This window comes from Castor canadensis, chromosome 3 (genome assembly GCF_047511655.1).
Source record: "Castor canadensis chromosome 3, mCasCan1.hap1v2, whole genome shotgun sequence".
Lineage (NCBI taxonomy): Eukaryota > Metazoa > Chordata > Mammalia > Rodentia > Castoridae > Castor > Castor canadensis.
This window is the reverse complement of record NC_133388.1, coordinates 9,357,844-9,381,755: the sequence shown is the minus strand read 5'-3', so window position 1 is coordinate 9,381,755 and position 23,912 is coordinate 9,357,844. Positions and strand designations below refer to the sequence as shown.

General features: G+C 34.0%; 16 non-coding genes and 6 pseudogenes across 16 annotated transcripts; all 22 read left to right on the top strand.

Moving 5' to 3' along the window:
- Positions 1-181: 181 nt before the first annotated feature.
- LOC141422173 (small nucleolar RNA SNORD113/SNORD114 family) lies at positions 182-253 on the top strand. The gene has a single exon (XR_012446817.1). It is a non-coding gene; the product is annotated as a small nucleolar RNA SNORD113/SNORD114 family (small nucleolar RNA).
- A 3,513-nt stretch (positions 254-3,766) lies between these two features.
- On the top strand, positions 3,767-3,838 carry LOC141422102 (small nucleolar RNA SNORD113/SNORD114 family). The gene has a single exon (XR_012446754.1). It is a non-coding gene; the product is annotated as a small nucleolar RNA SNORD113/SNORD114 family (small nucleolar RNA).
- A 1,013-nt stretch (positions 3,839-4,851) lies between these two features.
- LOC141422138 (small nucleolar RNA SNORD113/SNORD114 family) lies at positions 4,852-4,923 on the top strand. The gene has a single exon (XR_012446789.1). It is a non-coding gene; the product is annotated as a small nucleolar RNA SNORD113/SNORD114 family (small nucleolar RNA).
- An 828-nt stretch (positions 4,924-5,751) lies between these two features.
- LOC141422158 (small nucleolar RNA SNORD113/SNORD114 family) lies at positions 5,752-5,823 on the top strand. Its single transcript, XR_012446808.1, has one exon. It is a non-coding gene; the product is annotated as a small nucleolar RNA SNORD113/SNORD114 family (small nucleolar RNA).
- Positions 5,824-6,656: 833 nt separating this feature from the next.
- LOC141422104 (small nucleolar RNA SNORD113/SNORD114 family) lies at positions 6,657-6,728 on the top strand. The gene has a single exon (XR_012446756.1). It is a non-coding gene; the product is annotated as a small nucleolar RNA SNORD113/SNORD114 family (small nucleolar RNA).
- A 1,105-nt stretch (positions 6,729-7,833) lies between these two features.
- LOC141422159 (small nucleolar RNA SNORD113/SNORD114 family) lies at positions 7,834-7,904 on the top strand (annotated as a pseudogene).
- Positions 7,905-8,729: 825 nt separating this feature from the next.
- Positions 8,730-8,801, top strand: LOC141422110 (small nucleolar RNA SNORD113/SNORD114 family). The gene has a single exon (XR_012446761.1). It is a non-coding gene; the product is annotated as a small nucleolar RNA SNORD113/SNORD114 family (small nucleolar RNA).
- Positions 8,802-9,677: 876 nt separating this feature from the next.
- LOC141422140 (small nucleolar RNA SNORD113/SNORD114 family) lies at positions 9,678-9,749 on the top strand. Its single transcript, XR_012446791.1, has one exon. It is a non-coding gene; the product is annotated as a small nucleolar RNA SNORD113/SNORD114 family (small nucleolar RNA).
- Positions 9,750-10,253: 504 nt separating this feature from the next.
- LOC141422145 (small nucleolar RNA SNORD113/SNORD114 family) lies at positions 10,254-10,328 on the top strand. Its single transcript, XR_012446796.1, has one exon. It is a non-coding gene; the product is annotated as a small nucleolar RNA SNORD113/SNORD114 family (small nucleolar RNA).
- Positions 10,329-11,173: 845 nt separating this feature from the next.
- LOC141422169 (small nucleolar RNA SNORD113/SNORD114 family) lies at positions 11,174-11,244 on the top strand (annotated as a pseudogene).
- An 850-nt stretch (positions 11,245-12,094) lies between these two features.
- On the top strand, positions 12,095-12,169 carry LOC141422144 (small nucleolar RNA SNORD113/SNORD114 family). The gene has a single exon (XR_012446795.1). It is a non-coding gene; the product is annotated as a small nucleolar RNA SNORD113/SNORD114 family (small nucleolar RNA).
- Positions 12,170-13,018: 849 nt separating this feature from the next.
- On the top strand, positions 13,019-13,089 carry LOC141422181 (small nucleolar RNA SNORD113/SNORD114 family; annotated as a pseudogene).
- Positions 13,090-13,940: 851 nt separating this feature from the next.
- Positions 13,941-14,015, top strand: LOC141422143 (small nucleolar RNA SNORD113/SNORD114 family). Its single transcript, XR_012446794.1, has one exon. It is a non-coding gene; the product is annotated as a small nucleolar RNA SNORD113/SNORD114 family (small nucleolar RNA).
- An 851-nt stretch (positions 14,016-14,866) lies between these two features.
- Positions 14,867-14,938, top strand: LOC141422152 (small nucleolar RNA SNORD113/SNORD114 family). Its single transcript, XR_012446803.1, has one exon. It is a non-coding gene; the product is annotated as a small nucleolar RNA SNORD113/SNORD114 family (small nucleolar RNA).
- An 850-nt stretch (positions 14,939-15,788) lies between these two features.
- LOC141422153 (small nucleolar RNA SNORD113/SNORD114 family) lies at positions 15,789-15,863 on the top strand. Its single transcript, XR_012446804.1, has one exon. It is a non-coding gene; the product is annotated as a small nucleolar RNA SNORD113/SNORD114 family (small nucleolar RNA).
- A 1,764-nt stretch (positions 15,864-17,627) lies between these two features.
- LOC141422142 (small nucleolar RNA SNORD113/SNORD114 family) lies at positions 17,628-17,702 on the top strand. Its single transcript, XR_012446793.1, has one exon. It is a non-coding gene; the product is annotated as a small nucleolar RNA SNORD113/SNORD114 family (small nucleolar RNA).
- Positions 17,703-18,552: 850 nt separating this feature from the next.
- Positions 18,553-18,624, top strand: LOC141422146 (small nucleolar RNA SNORD113/SNORD114 family). The gene has a single exon (XR_012446797.1). It is a non-coding gene; the product is annotated as a small nucleolar RNA SNORD113/SNORD114 family (small nucleolar RNA).
- An 839-nt stretch (positions 18,625-19,463) lies between these two features.
- LOC141422141 (small nucleolar RNA SNORD113/SNORD114 family) lies at positions 19,464-19,538 on the top strand. Its single transcript, XR_012446792.1, has one exon. It is a non-coding gene; the product is annotated as a small nucleolar RNA SNORD113/SNORD114 family (small nucleolar RNA).
- An 867-nt stretch (positions 19,539-20,405) lies between these two features.
- LOC141422171 (small nucleolar RNA SNORD113/SNORD114 family) lies at positions 20,406-20,476 on the top strand (annotated as a pseudogene).
- An 844-nt stretch (positions 20,477-21,320) lies between these two features.
- On the top strand, positions 21,321-21,395 carry LOC141422151 (small nucleolar RNA SNORD113/SNORD114 family). Its single transcript, XR_012446802.1, has one exon. It is a non-coding gene; the product is annotated as a small nucleolar RNA SNORD113/SNORD114 family (small nucleolar RNA).
- Positions 21,396-22,706: 1,311 nt separating this feature from the next.
- On the top strand, positions 22,707-22,777 carry LOC141422179 (small nucleolar RNA SNORD113/SNORD114 family; annotated as a pseudogene).
- Positions 22,778-23,650: 873 nt separating this feature from the next.
- LOC141422167 (small nucleolar RNA SNORD113/SNORD114 family) lies at positions 23,651-23,721 on the top strand (annotated as a pseudogene).
- The last annotated feature ends 191 nt before the right edge of the window (positions 23,722-23,912 follow it).

Sequence of the window (23,912 nt, the reverse complement as noted above, 5' to 3'; positions counted from 1 at the left end):
CTATTGGGAAAAGGTCTTATCTGTAAGAGAAGAGCCTATAAACAGTTTTCATTTATATTCAAGGTTCTTATTCTTGGGTGGTTTATTTTTTTAATTCATGAGTATTGATTTTATTGCTGCAAGCAAAGCAATGCATGAATCAATAAACAAAGGTAGAAATGAAGAAAAAGATTGCTTATCCTGGATCAATGATGAGTACCCTGGGGTGTCTGAATGGAGGATTTTGATTAAACCCTATAACTCTGAGGTCCATTATAAAAAGATTTCTATGTATTGTCTCTATGGGATATAAGCTTATTCTAGGAGTTAAAAAAATATTTGTTGTATTTTTGGGGCTTCCAAGTTTGCACTGTCTTCTTTTCAGTAAAGCAGCGCATCAATAAATTGAGAAACCAGTAAATGAATACAGACAAAATAGCGTATTCCTGGTCCAAACATTAGAGTATTTAATGCAATAAGAATCATTACTAATACATTTATGAAGCACTGAATTTCAGTAATATGAATTGATCAAAGTTGACCCTTCTGCATAAGGAGCACTCAGAAAAATAGATGTTAGAATCTTTGCTATTAATTCTGAGTTAGTGTGTTTGGTTTTGGTTTGTTAAGAAAAGGACAAATTAATTTCTTTAAATTAATTATCAATTAAATATAAACTTTAATGAGAGAGGGATTACACATGGATCTAGTTTGAGAACGTGTCACATGACCAGTTGTGATTAATGTAGCCTCACTAGTTTACATTCGTCTACTCTGTTGACTGTGAAAAAAACAAAACCAACAAAAGCAAACCGAACTGACCATTTTTGTGTGTCTTATGAGCATAGGTAGGCATTAATATTTTCCAGTTCCTGTAGAATCACAGATAGGATGGTATTATCATAAATGTAAAAAGCAGTAAGTTAATGTGTCAGTCAGTTAAGGAAGGTAAAGTATGGGCCAGTGAGGCCCCTTGCTGAGGAACAGGTGGTGACTGATGCAACTGTTTTTCTGTGGAGCAGAGATGCTGACATTTTTGGAATTGTGATTATATTCATATATTTAGTCAGAATTTCCATTTTTGGCTTGTCAGTGCAGTTTCCTTAATATGAAAGAGATAGATGACTCCACGTGCAACTACATAACTTCATATGTATTAACGTACATGTGGACAGTTGTTGGAAATTTGTTTGAATTCCTCCTACCAAGATTCATCCAGAAGAGTTAGCTCTTACCTGGTGGTGTAGGGGATATCACAACAGACAGACATATGTAGTAGTCATGGCTATTATTCTTTCATCTGGGGTTCATTATAGTAAATGTAATACTAAAATCAATCAATCAATCAATCAATCAGTGGGTATACATACCATTAAGGTTTAAAAGTCTGAGAAGCACCCATGTTCATTCCTAATCAATTATTGTTGACTTGGACTCAATCTCAGAAATCTGAATATAGATTGAGCTGTCTCTCTGTCTGTTCACCCATCTAATCTATGTTTATATTTGCTTTGTACTCCACAGAAGGGATGCACAATAACACAGCCAGTCTGCCATGAGGAGGATATTGGTGGTTCACTTTTTGAGTAATGGGTGTTGAAATCTAGGTAAGTGACAAAATAATTGCTTCTTGTTTCATGGTTTGTCATGGATGTTTGCTCAATTATTGAAAGGAAGTTAATGGGTTCATATAAAATCAAAATGAATGAAGGGCATGTGGACCAACTCAGAACATTTATGGCCTATTAATGAGAAAAAGGCAAGACCATTTTATTTTCATAGCTAATTTACTCAGTTAATTAATTGATGAATGTTTTATTTTGAGTGACAGTGTGGAGTAAAATGGAGAATTCATTCTTATTTTGTCATATCTTAAAAAATATGGGCAAAGTAAAAAAGATGATCAAGTCTTATCAATTAAGAGTGTGGGACTGAGATGAGTTGAGGGTGGCTGTTTATCTACTTACCTGCCGTAGCACTCAGGGAAGTTTTATTGCTTTTCTGGGTATCGGTAAAATTATAAGTGTGTCTAGATACTATTGTATACATGTGAATTAATATTCTAGTGTATAAATGAAAGAAGAAAAGGATCTACTTTAGGAGTATATAGTAAAATAATAATTTTTTTTCTGAAGCACTGGGATCCATTAAAAATAAATAAAGCACATTACTCCTTTCAACAAGATGCTTATGGATAGGTTTTTGTGTTAGACATTGTGTTTGTTCTAGTTATAGGGCGATTTGGTAGTTTAATGAAAGAACATTAAATAAATAAATAAATAACCTAATGACTAAACAAAGATAACCAAACAGGGGCCAATAAGAAGGTTGCATTTTAGAACAACACAAAAAATATTCAGGCTTCTTTTGGCTTTGGGTACTGTTTGTTTTTGTTTTTGAGACAGGTTCTCACTACATAGTCCAGGTTGTTTGAAAGCTCACAATCTTCCAGCCTTGGCCTCTTATGTGCTGGGCATATATACCATGGCCAGCTCTGTTTTGGGTATTGTATATGTGGGCAGATACACTTGGTACATTTTAGTTCTGCATTACTGGTTTGTTTACCCATTCATTTTTCTTTAGAAATACATTATTAAATTAATCCAGGAGGAAGCACATGTACAAATATGTATATTCAGATGTTTATAGACTTACACATATAAGGGTTATCTTGCCCTATTGATGAGACTATTCTGTGAGGCAGTCATTTAGATTAATATGGTTTAAATGCATGCCATTTAAAAAGTAGATACAAATTGTTACCTAAATGAAGAAGAGGCATGGAAATAACTGTCTTTACTGATGTAATTAATTGTATATACTATACAATTAAAAATTAAAAATTTGAGTTCATAACTCAATCGGAAGCCAGTGACAAAACCATTTATGTTCCAAGTGCTTCAATTAATTGAATAACACATGACACCTATTATATAAAGAAAACAAGTCACAGTGGTTTCAGTCTACTTAACATGTGTTTTGTATGTCACATAATGAATGCATGCGTAAGTTAATCATCCAGTGATAAAGTTTTGAGGTTGCCTATGTGGACAGGAAGTGCATAGTCTAAAATGAAGAGCTGTCTTAAGTTCTTACATTTAATAATAAGGTATTTTTAAATTAGATTTTGAGTTAATGAATTGTGATTCTGATTTTATAAAATGATTACAGAACCAATAAATCAATATATAAATAAAAGGAAGACAGTGAGGTATTACCGAACTATGAATATATGTGGTGAGGCAAGAAATGGTATTCTTAAACAAAATCTTAAAATTTTGATTCAAATAGTGAATCAATTATGCTTACTCTTTGTCTTAAGATCTGAAAGACAGCAAATATAAGTAACAGTATTAATCTGGCTCAGGTCATGTATGACATTGTTAAGATATATATAGCTGCTACCACAGATTAATAAATACCTAAAGTGAAAGGCTGTATAAACCTAATTTAGATAAATCATCAGTTTTTTTACCACCTGCTCTGTTCTGTACTCCTTAGAATTAATGGCTCATCTGATTCAAGCCCTGTGTCATGACTCCATACTCATCTCTGTGTTGGTTTGAAGACTTCTGTAAGTAATAACTCAAACTTTTATTTTTTGTCTTGATTTCTTTAAGTAGATTCATCTGTGTTACAACATAGTGTATAATACAGACAAATGAGGACAATCAATATTCTTAAGAATAAAATTACTCTTATGCTGTTCCTGTTCATATTATTATTGATGAGTCAATGAGTTGATTAATATACATATAGAAATTAATGGAGAAATGAGGGTCAATGCTGGATCAATGATGATCACTGGTGGCGTATGAGTCACGGACGATGACTACAGCTCTGGAAGTCTGAGGTCCATGCTGGAAGATATCTAGTGTATTCCTGTGATCCTAGGGATAGATGTTAGGGTGGCCAAGCACATCTTGGCCTTAGCTCATTCATTTTCATTTCATTTTTATAGTTGGACCAATGAAAATATGTAAAAGAGATACATAAATATATAGGCAAATGAAGACATATGTAAATATATAAATAAATGAAGAAAAAGTAGATGAGATATTGACCAATTATGAAAATGAATTTTCAAATGAATATTTGACAATATACTATTAATATATGAAAAACATGAAACCCCATTAAGAAATTAATAGATGTGGGCTAGAAGAATTGCTCAAGGTTCAGAGCACTTGTTAAGGCCCTGTGTTCAAAATCCAGTACTGCTGTGCATCACCCTTCTCCCCCAAAAAAGAGAAAAATGAGTTAAAGCTGTTACAACTTTGGCTGAGAATGGTATCTACAGGAGAAATTAATAACTGAAGTCCTTGTTATAGTGAGGACATGTTCAATGTTGTTTCATAATATTTGTCTCCTATTTAATAAATAAGGAAATGAAAGGAGAAATGAAAAAATTGGACAGAATATCCATAATTTTGCTATCTGTTCTGTTTTGTACTCTCAGAATGGATGCTCATAAGCTGATTCAAGCTTTCTTCTCTGGTCATGAGGTCTGAGAATGTCCCATGTGTTAGGGGCATAGAGACAAATGTGAGTATAGTTAAACTTCTTATTTTAGTCTGGGTGTTCACTGTGCTCATAAAGGCTTTACATATAATCCAAGGATGCCACCTATGGCAGAATGATAAATATGGCATGCCCATGAAACATTAGGTTAATTAACCAATATTTGCAAATTAAGAGTAAGAAAAGAGATAAACTCAATGTGGCGAAAGATCCAGTAGGTAGCTACAAATTATACTTAAGAATCTTTTTCTCAGTTGTTTGTGATTCATAGACATCTAAATATTAGTAGTGAAGGGATGAACAGGGCAATAAACAGATACAGAAGTAAATGGAGAGTAGGAGGGCTAACGTTGGATTGATGATGACCACTGGTGGTGTATAAGTCATGGATTGTGACTATAGGTCTGGAAGTCTGAGGTCCATAACATAAGATATCGAGTATCTGTGATACTATGGAGAGATGTTAGGAATAGTCAAGAATGTTATTGTTGGTGCTTGTGTTCATGAATTCTAATTTTTAGAATTAGATAAAAATTTACTCAAAATAAAGTGGGTGAGCCAATTGTAATTATGAAAATAATGCAAAAGGAAGAAAGCTAATAACATATAGTACAAACACAGAAGTCCATTAAGACAGAATGGATCAGAGGTGTTATATCTTTGACTGAGGATTCTATTATCACTAAAATAATGCCCAAAATTCTTGTTAGGGTCAGAACCATGTCGATTGTATGTTTCTCAAAAAGAAAATATCATAATTTAACACTTAAATGAGTAATAAGATGAAAGTATACAAGGATAAATGGACTAAATATCATTCTTTTCACATTTGTTCTGCTTTCAACTCTCAGAATGGATGCTCCCCAGCTGGCTTAAGATTTCTTTCCTGTTTATGAGCTCTGAGATTCCCTCTGTGAGCACAGAGGAGAGAGACCAGTGTGAGTAGTCAGTGTTTTTGTCTTGGTTGTGTGGTTTTTAAAGGAATGTTCATTGTATTGGTAAAGGATATGAGGCCAAATATGGCTGTATGATAAACAAGGCATGGCCATTATACACTGTGTTAATTAGCCAATATTTACAAAATTAGGAACGAGAAAGGAAAGAGAAATCGTGTAGTTAAACATCCTGTAGTATACTTAAGGATCTTGGCCTAAGATATTTGTGAGTCATAATCATCTATATATTTTTACTGAAATGATGAATAAGACAATAAGCAAATGTAGAAACTAATGGAGATGAAGAGGCCAACGTTGGATTGATGATGACCACTGGTGGCGTATAAGTCACGGACGATGACTACAGCTCTGGAAGTCTGAGGTACATACTGCAAGACTTTTAGTGGATACCTTCTGGCTTTAGGGATAAATGTTAGAAGGAGGTTCTTCATGTTTGTGTGCATATATTTTCATTCTATTTTTTATAATTGCATCAATTAAATAAGTCTTACACAAATGTATAAATAAAAAGATGAGGTGGCTGAGCACTGTCCAATTATGAAATATATTCTGAGGCAAGCAATACTACTCATTTGTATGAAAACATGGATGCCCTTAAGAGATAAATGGCTCAAAAGTGTTTAATCCTTGGCTGAGGATTGTATATACAGTGAAAATGATGCCCTAAATCCTCTTTAGTCTCAGGGTGCAAATGTTCAGTGCTATTTATTTTCTCAAGAGAAAAATATTGTCATAGTTTAATTCCTACTTAAATGACTAATTAAGTGAAGAGAATGATATGAGAATGAATGGACAGAATACAAGTATTTCCATGATTTATTCTGCTTTGTATTCTCAGATGCATGCTGTAAGCTGATTTCATTCGTCTTTCCTAGTCACAAGCTCTATGTTGGACCTGTGTTTTAAGGACATAGGACCTCATGTGAGTATAGATTATATTTGTTTGATTGTTATATAAGATATATTCTTTATTGTAGAAAATGTTATAGACAATCCAAGAACATCAACCATGGTCCAGTGATAAATATGGCATAGCCTGGAAACATTCTGTTGAGTATATACTCAACGTGATAATGATCCTGTAAATAGGATCTTATTCTTAAGTACCAAATTATCTAGGTATCTAATTATAATTACATAAGTGTTTGAATAAGTCAAAAATCCATTGCAGAAATTAATAGAGTAGAGGAGGGCCAATGTTGGATCGATGATGACCACTGGTGGCGTCTGAGTCTTGTATCGTGACTACAGCTCTGGAAGTCTGAGGTCCACACCATAAGACATCAAGTGTTTAACTGGGATCCTAGGGAGAGATGTCAGGAATAGTTTTGATGTTCTTGGCATTCATGTTCATTTTATTTTTACAATTACATCAGCGGAAGAATCATTGCACAAATACATAAATAAATAGTGTGCTCCATAAACCAATGATGAATAGCAGTGTTTAACAGAAATGCTTTCAGTTGGGGCTGGAGATGGGATTCACTGGTTGAGTTCTTCCCTAGGAATGCAAAAGGCCCTGGGTTAATCCACAGCACCACCAACCCCCTGTTGCCAAATCAAAACAAAGCAACAACAAAAATAATGACTAATAGTGACAAATTCCACTGAAAATATCTTTTAGAATTAAAAGCTCTGAATTTTAAAACATTGTTTGAAGATGGCATATACTGTAGAAATAATTGCTATAAGCTTGTTAGGGTCAGGGCCTTGTTCAATGTTGTTTGATTTCTTTTTAAGATTTTTTTTCAGCTGTAATGGAGTTTGAACTTAAGGGTTTGGGCTAGTTAGGCAGGCACTCTACCCCATGAACCACACCTTTACCTCCCAGTGTTGCTTGATTTCTTAAGAAAATAAATGTCCAAATTTAAGTTCTTAATGACTAATGAAATGAAAGGAGAAATTTAAAAGTAATTGGACAAAATATGGATATTTTTATAATCTGTTCTGCTTTGTACTCTCAGAATGACTGTGCATAGCTGATTGAAGCATTCTTCCCTGGTCACAAGTTCTATGAATGTCCTGTGTGTTAGGAGCATAGAAACCAATGTGAGTAGAGTCTTCTTATCTTTGGTTGGGTAATTATAAGAAGATTTTCCTTGACTTGGTAAAGGCATTACATATTATCCAAGGAGGCCAACTATGGCTTTGTCATAAATATGGGATAGTCATGAAACACTATGCTGATTAGTAAATATTTGCAAGTAAAGACCTAGTAAGAAAAGAGATAAATTCAAAACATCCAGCAGATAGCTGTAAAGTGTACCTAAGAATCTTGTTTCAGTTGTTTGTATTTTATACATATCTAAATATTATTAGTGATCATGGTGACTTAGCCAATAAACAAATGTAGAAATTAATGGAGGAGGGCCAATGTTGGATCACTGATGACCACTGTGGCATATGAGTCATGGATTGTGACTATAGATCTGGAAGCCTGAGGTCCACACCATAAGACATTGTGCATATACCTTCTGATCCTAGGACTAGATGTTAGGAACAGTTAAGAATATTACTTTGTTCTTTGTTTTAAAACATTTTCACTTGCTGTTTGCAACTAGATAAAAATATAAATAGCAATGAAGTTTGCGTGGCATTCTCTTATTTTAAAAATAATACCTGAGCAAGAAATACCAATGATATATGTCACAAACACAGAAATCCATTAAGACAGAAAGTATCAGAGATGTCTTTGATTGAGGATGCTATAATCACTAAAATAACGGCCAACTTTTTTGTTAGAGTCAGAACTGTGTTCAATGTGTGATTCTCAAGAAACCATAATAATTAAATTCACACTTAAATAAGTAAGAAGATGAAAGTATACAAAAAGTAATGGACAGAATGCCAATCTTTCTTATCTGCTCTGCTTCCAACTTTCAGAATGGGTATTTCCAAACTGGCTTATGCTTTCTTCCTCTGTTCAGAGAATAGAGACCATGTGAGTGCTCAATGTTCTTGTCTTGGTTTGGGTGGTTTTTAAAGGATGTTCACTATATTTGTAAAAGTATTCTCTATTATATAACAAGAACAACCACAGTCAAATAGCATGACTATGAAACACTGTACTGCTTAATATAATTTTATAAAGTTAAGAATGAATAAGTGAAGAGAAATACTGTGTTTGGTAGGATATTCTATACAGAGCTCTGAAGTAAACTCAGCATCTTGGTCTTAGGTGCTCTGGATCATAGCTGTCTGCATGTTACTGCTAAAATGATGAATAAGACAATAATCAAATGTAGAAATTAATGGAGAAAGGAGGCCCAATGTTGGATCAATGATGACCACTGGTGGCGTATAAGTCATGGACGATGACTATAGCTCTGGAAGTCTGAGATCTACACAGAAAGACATCTAGTGGATACCTCTTGATTTCAGGGACAAACATTAGGAGTCAGGGGTGTTCTTAACGCTTGTGTTTATGAATTTTTATTTTATTTTCATAATTGGATCACTGAAAAAAATTTACACAAACAAATAAGTGTAGATAAATTGGGCGTGGCATTGAACAATTATGAAAATAAATGTTTAATAAGAAATATTTATATATGTGAAAAACATAGGAGCCTATTAAGAAACATATGACTCAAAGGTGTTACAACCTTGGCTGAAGATGACATATATTGGAGAAATTATGGCCTTAGTCTTTGTTAGGGTTCAGGCCAGGTGCAGTGGTGTTTGATTACTTAAGAAAAAATAATCACAGTATTTAATTTATACTGAAATGACTAAGGAAATGAGAGGGGGAAGGTAAGAATAAATGGACAGACTACCAATCTCTTTCTAATCTGTTTTGCTTTATATTCTCAGAATGTATGCATTCCAGCTGATTTACGCATTCTACACAGTCACATGGTCTGTGGTAGTTAGACCTGTGTGATACACCTAGAGAACAGGGTAAGTATTGTCAGTGCTCTTGAATTTGTTTGGGTATTATAAGGAAAAGATATTCCTGTATTGTTGAAAGCATAATGGATAATTCAAGAATTTCAACTAAGCTTCAATGATAAATGGGCTGTGGCCTGGAAACACTATATTAACTAAATAATATTTGCAAAATTAACATTAAAAAAAGAATTATACTTAATGTGGCAAAATACACTGCGTACTTTCGGATCTGTTTTTCTTCCATTTTTTTAGACTTGTAGATACTCCTTATTATTAATTTTATGTCAAAAAACAAATGTAGAAATTAATATAGAAGGACAGGGTCAATGTTGGATCGAAGATGACCACTGGTGGCATATGTGTCATGGATCGTGACTACAAGTCTGGAAGTCTGAGGTCCATAGTGCAAGTCACCTAGTGGGTGTTTTACATGTGATAATACAGAATTTCAATCGTTTTATCATCTGTTTTGTTTTGTACTCTCAGAGTGGATGCTCACAGCTGATTTAAGCATTATTCCTTGTTCACGAGGTCTATGAATGCCTCTATATGTTGGGAACATGCAGACCAATGTGAGTAAAGTTAACGTTCTTGTCTGGGCTTGGGTGGTTTTTGAAGGATGCTCATTGTCTTGATAAGACATTATATACAATCCAAGCACCTCAACCATTGCCCAGTGATAAATGTGGCAACCCTTGAAAATCTTTGTTGATTAATCAATATCTGCAAAATTTAATTGAGTAATGCTGTAGATCTTCGCAATGTAGCAAAACATCCTGTATATGGCCAAACAGTATATTTAAGAATCTTGCTCTAAGGTGTCAGTGAGTTGTAGTTATCTAAATGTTAGCCTTGAAATGATAATAAAGAAATTTGAAAATAAGTGTAGTAGTGGAGGGCCAGTTGTGGATCGATGATGACCACTGGTGGCGTAGTATAAGTCATGGACGATGACTACATGTCTGGAAGTCTGAGGTCCGCATACTAAAGCATCTAGGGTTGAACCACTGATAGTAGGGATAGATGTTAGGAATAGTTAAGAATATTAAGAGAGAGTTAAGGATATTCTTGATCTTTGTGTTTATGAATCTTTATTATAATTTTCTATTTGGATAATGGAAATAACCATTATACAAATAAGTAAAACCCAAAGATAAAGGGGTAAGCAGTGTCAAGTTATGAAAATTAGGCCAAGTGAGAAACAAACAGAGTTCATTAAGAAATAAATGTCACAACCTAATCCTTAAGTCATTGCTAGTGTTGGGGCCATGTTCATTGCTGTTATTTTCCTCAAGAAAAAAAAATCAAAAGTTATTTGCACATTAAATAACTAATAGGAGGAGAAAAAGAAGGATAAATGTAGACTGAGAATGTTTTCATAATGTGCTCTGCTTTGTCCTCTAAGAGTGGATCCTTTCAAGATGATTTGAGCATTCTTCCTTGGTCATGAGATCTGTGTTTGCCCATGTGTTAGAACCATAGAGACTAATGTGAGTATAGTCCAACTTCTTGTCTTAGTTTGGACAGTTCTTAAAAGATGTTTCCTGTCTTGATAGAGGGATTAAGTATAATCCAAGTAGAACCAGTGTAGCAGAATGATAAATTCGGCATAGCCATGAAAAACTGTGCAAATTAATCAATATTTGCATTATCAAGATTGACAAAGTGATAAAACTATGTGACCAAAAGACTACAAAGTTATAAATTTTATTTAATGATTTTATTCATAATTTTTGTGATTAATTAATATCTGGTTATTACCAGTGAAGTGAATAACTAGTCAGTGAACAAATTTAGAATTGAATAGAGAAGAGCAGGACCCATGTTGGGTCGGTGATGTCTACTGTGGACTTTGAGTCATGGATTGTGACTACAGGTCTGGAAGTCTGAGGTCCATAGTGCAAGTCACCTAGTGGATGTTTTCTGATCGTAGACATAGACGTTAGGGATTAGTTAAGGTTGTTATTCTTCATGTTTGATAACACTGATTTTCATTTGTTTTTTTAATTGACTCAATGAATGAATCATGACAAAATATATAAAGACCGAATGAGAGTCTTTTTCCAATTATGAAAATGTATGCTGAATGAAAAATACTATTTATATATTTTGAAAATAAAGTCTGTTAATTAATAACAAGCTCCAAGTGTTACAACCTTTGCTTGGAATGGTAGAAAAGAAAACTATTAATGGCTCTAAATTCTTGGTAGAGTCAAGGCATATTTAGTCTTGTCTGTTTTGTCAAGAATTAAATACATTATTTTACATGTGGTAATAAAGACAGAATTTCAACCTTTTTATCATCTGTATTGTTTTGTACTCTCAGAACGGATGCTCAGAAGCTGATTTAAGCTTTCTTCCCTGTCCACGAGGTCTATGAATGCCTCTATATGTTAGGAACATGCAGACCAATGTGAGTAAAGTTAACATTCTTGTCTGGGTTTGGGTGGTTTTTAAAGGATGCTCATTGTCTTGATAAGACATTATATACAATCCAAGCACCTCAACCATTGCCCAGTGATAAATGTGGCAGCCCTTGAAAATCTTTGTTGATTAATCAATATCTGCAAAATTTAATTGAGTAATGCTGTAGATCTTCGCAATGTAGCAAAACATCCTGTATATGGCCAAACAGTATATTTAAGAATCTTGCTCTAAGGTGTCAGTGAGTTGTAGTTATCTAACTGTTAGTCCTGAAATGATAATAAAGAAATTTGAAAATAAGTGTAGTAGTGGAGGGCCAGTGCTGGATCGATGATGACCACTGGTGGCGTAGTATAAGTCATGGACGATGACTACATGTCTGGAAGTCTGAGGTCCGCATACTAAAGCATCTAGGGTTGAACCACTGATAGTAGGGATAGACGTTAGGAATAGGAAAGAATTTTAAGGGATAGTTAAGGATATTCTTGATCTTTGTGTTTATGAATCTTTATTATAATTTTGTATTTGGATAATTGAAATAACCATTATAAAAATATGTAAGTACCCAAAGATAAAGTGGTAAGCAGTGCTAAGTTATGAAAATTAGGCCAAGTGAAGAAATAAACAGAGTCCCTTAAGAAATAAATGTCACAACCTAATCCTTAAGTCATTGCTAGTGTTGGGGCCATGTTCATTGCTGTTATTTTCCTCAAGAAAAAAAAAATCAAAAGTTTTTTTCCACATTAAATAACTAATGGGAGGAGAAAAAGAAGGGTAAATGTACAGACTGTGAATCTTTTAATAATGTGCTCTGCTTTGTCCTCTAAGAGTGGATCCTTTCAAGATGATTTGAGCATTCTTCCTTGGTCGTGAGATCTGTGGTTGCCCATGTGTTAGAACCATAGAGACTAATGTGAGTATAGTCCAACTTCTTGTCTTAGTTTGGATGGTTCTTAAAAGATGTTTCCTGTCTTGATAGAGGGATTAAGTAAAATCCAAGTAGAACCAGTGTAGTGGAATGACAAATACGGCATAGCTATGAAAAACTGTGCAAATTAATCAATATTTGCATTATCAAGATTGACAAAGTGATAAAACTATGTGGCCAAAAGACTACAAAGTTATACATTTTATTTAATGATTTTATTCGTATTTTTGTGATTAATTAATATCTAGTAATACCAGTGAAGTGAATAACTAGTGAGTGAACAAATTTAGAATTGAATAGAGAAGAGCAGGACCCATGTTGGGTCGGTGATGTCTACTGTGGACTTTCAGTTATGGATCGTGACTACAGGTCTGGAAGTCTCAGGTCCATAGTGCAGTCACCTAGTGGGTGTTTTCTGATGATAGACATAGATGTTAGGGATTAGTTAAGGTTGTTATTCTTCGTGTTTGATTCTATTGATTTTCATTTGATTTTTTAATTGACTCAATGAATGAATCATGACAAAATATATAAAGACCGAATGAGAGTCTTTTTCCAATTATGAAAATGTATGCTGAATGCAAAATACTATTTGTATATTTTTAAAATAAAGTCTATTAATTAATAAAAAGCTCCAAGTGTTACAACCTTTGCTTGGAATGGTAGATAAGAAAATTGTTAATGGCTCTAAATTCTTGGTAGAGTCAAGGCATATTCAGTCTTGTCTGTTTTTTTAAGAAGAAAATACATTATTTTACATGTGATAATAAAGACAGAATTTCAACCTTTTTATCATCTGTTTTGTTTTGTACTCTCAGAGTGGATGCTCTGAAGCTGATATAAGCTTTCTTCCCTGTCCACGAGGTCTATGAATTCCTCTATATGTTAGGAACATGCAGACCAATGTGAGTAAAGTTAACGTTCTTGTCTGGGCTTGGGTGGTTTTTAAAGAACTCATTGTCTTGATAAAACTTTATATACAATCCAAGAACCACAACCATTGCCCAGTGATTAATGTGGTATCCCTTGAAAATCTATGTTGATTAATTAGTATGTGCAAAATTAAATTGAGTAATGCTGTAGATCTTCGCAATGTAGCAAAACATCCTGTATATGGCCATACAGTATTTTTAAGAATCTTGCTCTAAGGTGTCAGTGAGTTGTAGTTATCTAAATAAATGTTAGTACTGACATGGTAATAAAGAAATTTGAAAATAAATGGAGTAGTGGAGGGCCAGTGCTGGATCGATGATGACCACTGGTGGCGTAGTATAAGTCATGGACGATGACTACATGTCTGGAAGTCTGAGGTCCGCACCACTAAAGCATCTAGGGTTGAACCACTGATAGTAGGGATAGACGTTAGGAATAGGAAAGAATTTTAAGGGATAGTTAAGGATATTCTTGATCTTTGTGTTTATGAATCTTTGTTATAATTTTGTATTTGGATAATTGAAATACCCATTATACAAATATGTAAATACACAAAGATAAAGTGGTAAGCAGTGTTAAGTTATGAAAATTAGGTCAAGTGAGAAACAAACAGAGTCCATTAAGAAATAAATGTCACAACCTAATCCTTAAGTCATTGCGAGTGTTGGGGCCATGTTCATTGCTGTTATTTTCCTCAAGAAAAAAAAAATCAAAAGTTTTTTCCACTATAAATAACTAATGAAAGGAGGATTAGAAGGATAAATGTACAGACTATGAATCTTTTCATAATGTGCTCTGCTTTGTCCTCTAAGAGTGGATCCTTTCAAGATGATTTGAACATTCTTCCTTGGTCGTGAGATCTGTGGTTGCCCATGTGTTAGAACCATAGAGACTAATGTGAGTATAGTCCAACTTCTTGTCTTAGTTTGGACGGTTCTTAAAAGATGTTTCATATCTTGATAGAGCGATTAAGTATAATCCAAGTAGGACCAGTGTAGCTGAATGATAAATTGGCATAGCCATGAAAAACTGTGCGGATTGATCAATATTTGCATTATTGAGATTGACAAATGATAGAAACTATGAGAGCAAAAGTCTACAAATAGTTGTATATTTTATTTAAGGATCATCTTCTTAGTTTTTGTGATTAATTAATATCTAGTTATTACCAGTGAAGTGAATAATTAGTCAGTGAACAAATCTAGAAGTGAATAGAGAAGAGCAGGGCCGATGTTGGGTCGGTGATGACCACTGGTGGCATATGTGTCATGGATCGTGACTACAGGTCTGGAAGTCTGAGGTCCATAGTGCAGTCACCTAGTGGATGTTTTCTGATTGTAGACATAGATGTTAGGGATTAGTTAAGGTTGTTACTCTTACTGTTTGATTCCATTGATTTTCATTGGATTTATTATTTGTCTCAATGAATGAATCATGACAAAATATATAAAGACCGAATGAGAGTCTTTTTCCAATTATGAAAATGTATGCTGAATGAAAAATACTATTTATATATTTTTAAAATAAAGTCTATTAATTAATAAAAAGCTCCAAGTGTTACAACCTTTGCTTGGAATGGTAGATAAGAAAACTGTAAATGGCTCTAAATTCTTGGTAGTGTCAAGGCATGTTCAGTCTTGTCTCTTTTGTCAAGAATTAAATACGTTATTTTACATGTGATGATAAGGACAGAATTTCAACCTTTTTATCATCTGTTTGTTTTGTATTCTCAGAATATATGCTCACAAGCTGATTTAAGCTTACTTCCCTGTTCACGAGGTCTATGAATTCCTCTATTTGTTAGGAACATGCAGACCAATGTGAGTAAAGTTAACGTTCTTGTCTGGGTTTGGGTGGTTTTTAAAGGACTCATTGTCTTGAGAAGACATTATATACAATCCAAGCACCTCAACCATTGCAAAGTGATAAATGTGGAATCCCTTGAAAATCTCTGTTGATTAATCAATATCTGCAAAATTTAATTGAGTAATGCTGTAGATCTTCGCAGTGTAGCAAAACATCCTGTATATGACCATACAGTATATTTAAGAATCTTGCTCTAAGATGTCAGTGACTTGTAGTTATCTAAATAAATGTTAGTCCTGAAATGATAATAAAGAAATTTGAAAATAAGTGTAGTAGTGGAGGGCCAGTGCTGGATCGATGATGATCACTGGTGGCGTAGTATAAGTCATGGACGATGACTACATGTCTGGAAGTCTGAGGTCCGCACCACTAAAGCATCTAGGGCTGAACCACTGATAGTAGGGATAGATGTTAGGAATAGTTAAGAATTTTAAGGGATAGTTAAGGCTATTCTTGATCTTTGTGTTTATGAATCTTTATTATAATTTTGTATTTGGATAATTGAAATAACAACTATACAAATATGTAAGTACCCAAAGATAAAGTGGTAAGCAGTGTTAAGTTATGAAAATTAGGCCAAGTGAAGAAACAAACAGAGTCCATTAAGAAATAAATGTCACAACCTAATCCTTAAGTCATTGCTAATGTTGTGGCCATGTTCATTGCTGTTATTTTCCTCATGAAAAAAAAATCAAAATTTATTTCCACATTAAATAACTAATGAAAGGAGGATTAGAAGGATTAATGTACAGTCTGTGAATCTTTTAATAATGTGCTCTGCTTTTCCTCTAAGAGTGGATCCTTTCAAGATGATTTGAGCATTCTTCCTTGGTCATGAGATCTGTGGTTGCCCATGTGTTAGAACCATAGAGACTAATGTGAGTATAGTCCAACTTCTTGTCTTAGTTTGGATGGTTCTTAAAAGATGTTTCCTGTCTTGATAGAGGGATTAAGTACAATCCAAGTAGGACCAGTATAGCTGAATATTAAATATGGCATAGCATGAAAAACTATACGGATTAATCAATATTTGCATTATCAATATTGACAAAGTGAGAGAAACTATGTGACCAAAAGTTTACAAATAGTTGTAAATTTTATTTAAGGATCTTATTCTTAATTTTTTGTGATTAATTATTATCTAGTTATTACCAGTGAAGTGAATAACTAGTCAGTGAACAACTTTAGAAGTGAATAGAGAAGAGCTGGGCCCATATGGGTAGGTGATGACCACTGTGGACTTTGATCATGGATCATGACTATAGGTCTGGAAGCCTAATCCATAGTGCAAGTTACCAAGTGGGTATTTCTGATCATAGACATAGATGTTAGGGATTAGTTAAGGTTGTTATTCTTCGTGTTTGATTCCATTGATTTTCATTGGATTTTTTAATTGTCTCAATGAATGAATCATGACAAAATAAATGAAGAGAGAATGAGAGTGTTTTTCCAATTAGAAAATGTATGCTGAATGCAAAATACTATTTGTATATTTTAAAAATAAAGTCTATTAATTAATAAAAAGCTCCAAGTGTTACAACCTTTGCTTGGAATGGTAGATAAGAAAATGGTTAATGGCTCTAAATTCTTGGTAGAGTCAAGGCTTATTCAGTCTTGTCTGTTTTGTCAAGAAGAAAATATCTTATTTTACATGTGATAATAAAGACAGAATTTAACCTTTTTTATCATCTGTTTTGTTTTGTACTCTCAGAATGGATGCTCAGAAGCTGATTTAAGCTTACTTCCCTGTCCACGAGGTCTATGAATTCCTCTATTTGTTAGGAACATGCAGACCAATGTGAGTAAAGTTAACATTCTTGTCTGGGTTTGGGTGGTTTTTAAAGGACTCATTGTCTTGATAGACATTATATACAATCCAAGCACCTCAACCATTGCCCAGTGATAAATGTGGCAACCCTTGAAAATCTTTGTTGATTAATCAATATCTGCAAAATTTAATTGAGTAATGCTGTAGATCTTCGCAATGTAGCAAAACATCCTGTATATGGCCATACAGTATATTTAAGAATCTTGCTCTAAGGTGTCAGTGAGTTGTAGTTAACTAAATGTTAGTCCTGAAATGATAATAAAGAAATTTGAAAATAAGTGTAGTAGTGGAGGGCCAGTTGTGGATCGATGATGACCACTGGTGGCGTAGTATAAGTCATGGACGATGACTACATGTCTGGAAGTCTGAGGTCCGCATACTAAAGCATCTAGGGTTAAACCACTGATAGTAGGGATAGACGTTAGGAATAGGAAAGAATTTTAAGGGATAGTTAAGGATATTCTTGATCTTTGTGTTTATGAATCTTTATTATAATTTTGTATTTGGATAATTGAAATAACCATTATAAAAATATGTAAGTACCCAAAGATAAAGTGGTAAGCAGTGCTAAGTTATGAAAATTAGGCCAAGTGAAGAAATAAACAGAGTCCCTTAAGAAATAAATGTCACAACCTAATCCTTAAGTCATTGCTAGTGTTGGGGCCATGTTCATTGCTGTTATTTTCCTCAAGAAAAAAAAAATCAAAAGTTTTTTCCACATTAAATAACTAATGGGAGGAGAAAAAGAAGGGTAAATGTACAGACTGTGAATCTTTTAATAATGTGCTCTGCTTTGTCCTCTAAGAGTGGATCCTTTCAAGATGATTTGAGCATTCTTCCTTGGTCGTGAGATCTGTGGTTGCCCATGTGTTAGAACCATAGAGACTAATGTGAGTATAGTCCAACTTCTTGTCTTAGTTTGGATGGTTCTTAAAAGATGTTTCCTGTCTTGATAGAGGGATTAAGTATAATCCAAGTAGAACCAGTGTAGCTGAATGATAAATTCGGCATAGCCATGAAAAACTGTGCAAATTAATCAATATTTGCATTATCAAGATTGACAAAGTGATAAAACTATGTGACCAAAAGACTACAAAGTTATAAATTATATTTAATGATTTTATTTGTAATTTTTGTGGTTAATTAATCTCTAGTTATTACCAATGAAGTGAATAATTAGTCAGTGAACAAATCTAGAAGTGAATAGAGAAGAGCAGGGCTGATGTTGGGTCGGTGATGACCACTGGTGGCATATGTGTCATGGATTGTGACTACAGGTCTGGAAGTCTGAGGTCCATAGTGCAAGTCACCTAGTGGATGTTTTCTGATCATAGGCATAGATGTTAGGGATTAGTTAAAGTTGTTACTCTTACTGTTTGATTCCATTGATTTTCATTTGATTTATTAATTGTCTCAATGAATGAATCATGACAAAATAAATAAAGACCGAATGAGAGTCTTTTTCCAATTATGAAAATGTATGCTGAATGAAAAATACTATTTATATATTTTTAAAATAAAGTCTATTAATTAATAAAAAGCTCCAAGTGTTACAACCTTTGCTTGGAATGGTAGATAAGAAAACTGTAAATTCTTGGTAGTGTCAAGGCATGTTCAGTCTTGTCTCTTTTGTCAGGAATTAAATACATTATTTTACATGTGATGATAAGGACAGAATTTCAACCTTTTTATCATCTGTTTTGTTTTGTACTCTCAGAATGGATGCTCACAAGCTGATTTAAGCTTCCTTCCCTGTCCACGAGGTCTATGAATGCCTCTATATGTTGGGAACATGGAGAACAATGTGAGTAAAGTTAATGTTCTTGTCTGGGTTTGGGTGGTTTTTAAAGGATGCATATTGTCTTGATAAGACATTATATACAATCCAAGCACCTCAACCATTGCCCAGTGATAAATGTGGCAACCCTTGAAAATCTCTGTTGATTAATCAATATCTGCAAAATTTAATTGAGTAATGCTGTAGATCTTCGCAGTGTAGCAAAACATCCTGTATATGGCCATACAGTATATTTAAGAATCTTGCTTAAGGTGTCAGTGAGTTGTAGTTATCTAAATGTTAGCCTTGAAATGATAATAAAGAAATTTGAAAATAAGTGTAGTAGTGGAGGGCCAGTGCTGGATCGATGATGACCACTGGTGGCGTAGTATAAGTCATGGACGATGACTACATGTCTGGAAGTCTGAGGTCCGCATACTAAAGCATCTAGGGTTGAACCACTGATACTAGGGATAGATGTTAGGAATAGTTAAGAATTTTAAGGGATAGTTAAGGATTTTAAGGGATAGTAAAGGATATTCTTGATCTTTGTGTTTATGAATCTTTATTATAATTGTGTATTTGGATAATGGAAATAACCACTATACAAATAAGTAAGTACCCAAGATTAAGTGGTAAGCAGTATTAAGTTATGAAAATTAGGCCAAGTGAATAAACAAACAGAGTCCCTTAAGAAATAAATATCACAACCTAATCCTTAAGTCATTGCTAGTGTTGGGGCCATGTTCATTGCTTCTATTTTCCTCAAGAAACAAAAAAACAAAAGTTATTTCCACATTAATTAACATGAAAGGAGGAAGAGAAGGATAAATGTAGAGACTGTGAATCTTTTAATAATGTGCTCTGCTTTGTCCTCTAAGAGTGGATCGTTTCAAGATGATTTCAACATTCTTCTTTCGTCATGAGATCTGTGGTTGCCCATGTGTTAGTAGCATAGAGACTAATGTGAGTATAGTCCAATCTTGTCTTATTTGTACGGTCTTAAAAGACGTTTCCTGTCTTGATAGAGGGATTAAGTACAATCCAAGTAGGACCCGTATAGCTGAATGATAAATATGGCATAGCCATGAAAAACTGTGCAAATTAATCAATATTTGCATTATCAAGATTAACAAAGTAAGAGAAACTAAGTGACCAAAAGTTAACAAACAGTTGCAAATTTTATTTAAGAATCTTATTCTTAATTTTTTGTGATTAATTATTATCTAGTTATTACCAGTGAAGTGAATAATTAGTCAGTGAAGAAATTTAGAAGTGAATAGAGAAGAGCAGGGCCCATGTTGGGTCGGTGATGTCCACTGTGGACTTTGAGTCATGGATCGTGACTACAGGTCTGGAAGTCTGAGGTCCATAGGGCAGTCACCTAGTGGATGTTTTCTGATCGTAGACATAGATGTTAGGGATTAGTTAAGGTTGTTATTCTCGTGTTTGATTCCATTGATTTTCATTTGATTTTTTAATTGTCTCAATGAATGAATCATGACAAAATAAATAGAGAATGAAAGTCTTTTTCCAATTATGAAAATGTATGCTGAATGAAAAATACTATTTATATATTTTTATAATAAAGTCTATTAATTAATAAAAAGCTCCAAGTGTTACAACCTTTGCTTGGAATGGTAGATAAGAAAATTGTTAATGGCTCTAAATTCTTGGTAGAGTCAAGGCATATTCAGTCTTGTCTGTTTTTTCAAGAAGAAAATACATTATTTTACATGTGATAATACAGAATTTCAACCGTTTTATCATCTGTTTTGTTTTGTACTCTCAGAATGGATGCTCAGAAGCTGATTTAAGCTTACTTCCCTGTCCACAAGGTCTATGAATTCCTCTATATGTTAGGAACATGGAGAACAATGTGAGTAAAGTTAACGTTCTTGTCTGGGCTTGGGTGGGTTTTAAAGGATGCTCATTGTCTTGAGAAGACATTATATACAATCCAAGCACCTCAACCATTGCCCAGTGATAAATGTGGCAACCCTTGAAAATCTATGTTGATTAGTCAATATCTGCAGAATTAAATTGAGTAATGCTGTAGATCTTCGCAATGTAGCAAAACATCCTGTATATCGCCATACAGTATATTTAAGAATCTTGCTCTAAGATGTCAGTGAGTTGTAGTTATCTAAATAAATGTTAGTTCTGACATGGTAATAAAGAAATTTGAAAATAAGTGTAGTAGTGGAGGGCCAGTGCTGGATCGATGATGACCACTGGTGGCGTAGTATAAGTCATGGACGATGACTACATATCTGGAAGTCTGAGGTCCGCATACTAAAGCATCTAGGGTTGAACCACTGATAGTAGGGATAAACGTTAGGAATAGTTAAGAATTTTAAGGGATAATTAAGGATATTCTTGATCTTTGTGTTTATGAATCTTTATTATAATTTTTTATTTGGATAATTGAAATAACCACTATACAAATATGTATGTACCCAAAGATAAAGTGGTAAGCAGTGTTACGTTATGAAAATTAGGCCAAGTGAAGAAACAAACAGTCCATTAAGAAATAAATTGGGGTGAGGATAGGTAAGACACCTAAAAAATTAGCTAGCATTTGTTGCCCTTAACACAGAGAAACTAAAGCAGATACCTTAAAAGCAACTGAGGCCAATAGGAAAAGGGGAACAGGTACTAGAGAAAAGGTTAGATCAAAAAGAATTAACCTAGAAGGTAACACTCAGGCACAGGAAATCAATGTGAGTCAATGCCCTGTATAGCTATCCTTATCTCAACCAGCAAAATCCCTTGTTCCTTCCTATTATTGCTTATACTCTCTCTACTACAAAATTAGAAATAAGGGCAAAATAGTTTCTGCTGGGTATTGAGAGGGTGGGGGGGAGAGGGAGGGGATGGAGAGGGTGGTAAGGGAGGGGGTGGGGGCAGGGGGGTGAAATGACCCAAGCCTTGTATGCACATATGAATAATAAAAGAAAAAAATAAATAAAAAAAATGGAAAAAAAAAAGAAATAAATGTCACAACCTAAGCCTTAAGTCATTGCTAGTGCTGGGTCCATTTTCATTGCTGTTATTTTCCTCAATAAAAAAGAAATCAAAAGTTATTTCCACATTAAATATGTAATGAAAGGAGGACCAGAAGGATAAATGTACAGACTGCAAATCTTTTCATAATGTGCTCTGCTTTGTCCTCTAAGAGTGGATCCTTTCAAGATGATTTGAGCATTCTTCCTTGGTCGTGAGATCTGTGGTTGCCCATGTTTTAGAACCATAGAGACTAATGTGAGTATAGTCCAAATTCTGGTGTTAGTTTGGACGGTTCTTCAAAGATGTTTCCTGTCTTGATAAAGGGATTAAGTATAACCCAAGTAGGTCTAGTAAAGCTGTATGATAAATATTGCATAGCCATGAAAAACTGTGTGGATTAATCAATATTTGCATGAGCAAGATTGACAAAATAATAGATACTATGTGACCAAAATCTACAAATATTTGTAAATTTTATTTAAGGATCTTATTCTTAATTTTTCGTCATTAATATTTATCTAGTTATTACCAGTGAAGTGAATTATTAGCCAGTGAACAAATTTAGAAGTGAATAGAGAAGAGAAGGGCCCATGTAGCGTTGTTGATGACCACTGTGGCATATGAGTCACGGATCTTGATGACAGGTGTGGAAGTCTGAGGTCCACACCAAGAGCATCGTGGGTTATCCCACTGATCCTATGATAAATGCCAAAAACTGGTCAATTATGTCAAGGATGTCTTTGGACTTTATGTTCATGGATTTCATTCTGTTGTTATAACTGGATCATTAAAGAACCATTGCACAAATACACAAATAAATGAAAATAATGTGAGTGAGCCTTATCTAATTATAAACATATATGCTGAAATACCAGTAATATATATGGACAATATGGAATTCCATTAAGATATTATTGATGCTCACCCTTACTCAGAATGGTATATACAGTAAACATAATGACCAAGCTTCTTATAGGGTCAGGTCCCTATTCGATATTGTCTCTTTACCCAAAAAAATCACAATGTATTTCTATTAAATTACTAATAAATTGAAAGGAGGACTGAAAGGATAAATGACACATTGTAAATGTTTTCATAATTTGTTCTGTTTTGTACTCTTAGAGTGGATGCTCCCTAGCTGATTTATGCATTCTTCCCTGTTCACCAGGTCATTGGTTTCTGTTATGTGTTAGGAGTATAGAGACCAATGTGACTGTTGTCAAAGTGCTTTACTTGGTTAGATTTTAAAATATGTTGCATGTATTGGTAAAGACATAATATGTAATCCAAGGAGGTCTATAGATGAGAGTGATAAATTTGGATTGGCCATGAAACGCTGTTGATTAATCAATATTTGCAAAATTAAAATTGCCAAATCAGAGATACAGTCAATGTGTCAAAGCAGCCTACATATAGATATAAATTAACCCTCAAGATTGTGTTCTTAACTCTGTTCCTCATAATAATCTTATTATTATTAGTGAACTAATAATCAAGAAATAAATGTAGAAATTAGCAGAGAAGAGGAGGGCCAATCTTGGGTCAATGATGACCACCCATGGTACAAGAGTCATGATGATGACTACATCTCTGGAAGTCTGAGGTCCACACTATACAGAATCTAACGGATACCTTCTCATCCTAGGGATAGACATTAGCAATAATTAAGGATGCTTTCATTTTTTGTGTTTATGAGTTTTCATTCTATTAAGTAAAGTGAGTGAGCATTGTCTAGTTATGAAAATGTGTATTGCAACAAGAAATACTGTTAAGGCTGGCAGAGTTGCTTAAGTGGTAGAG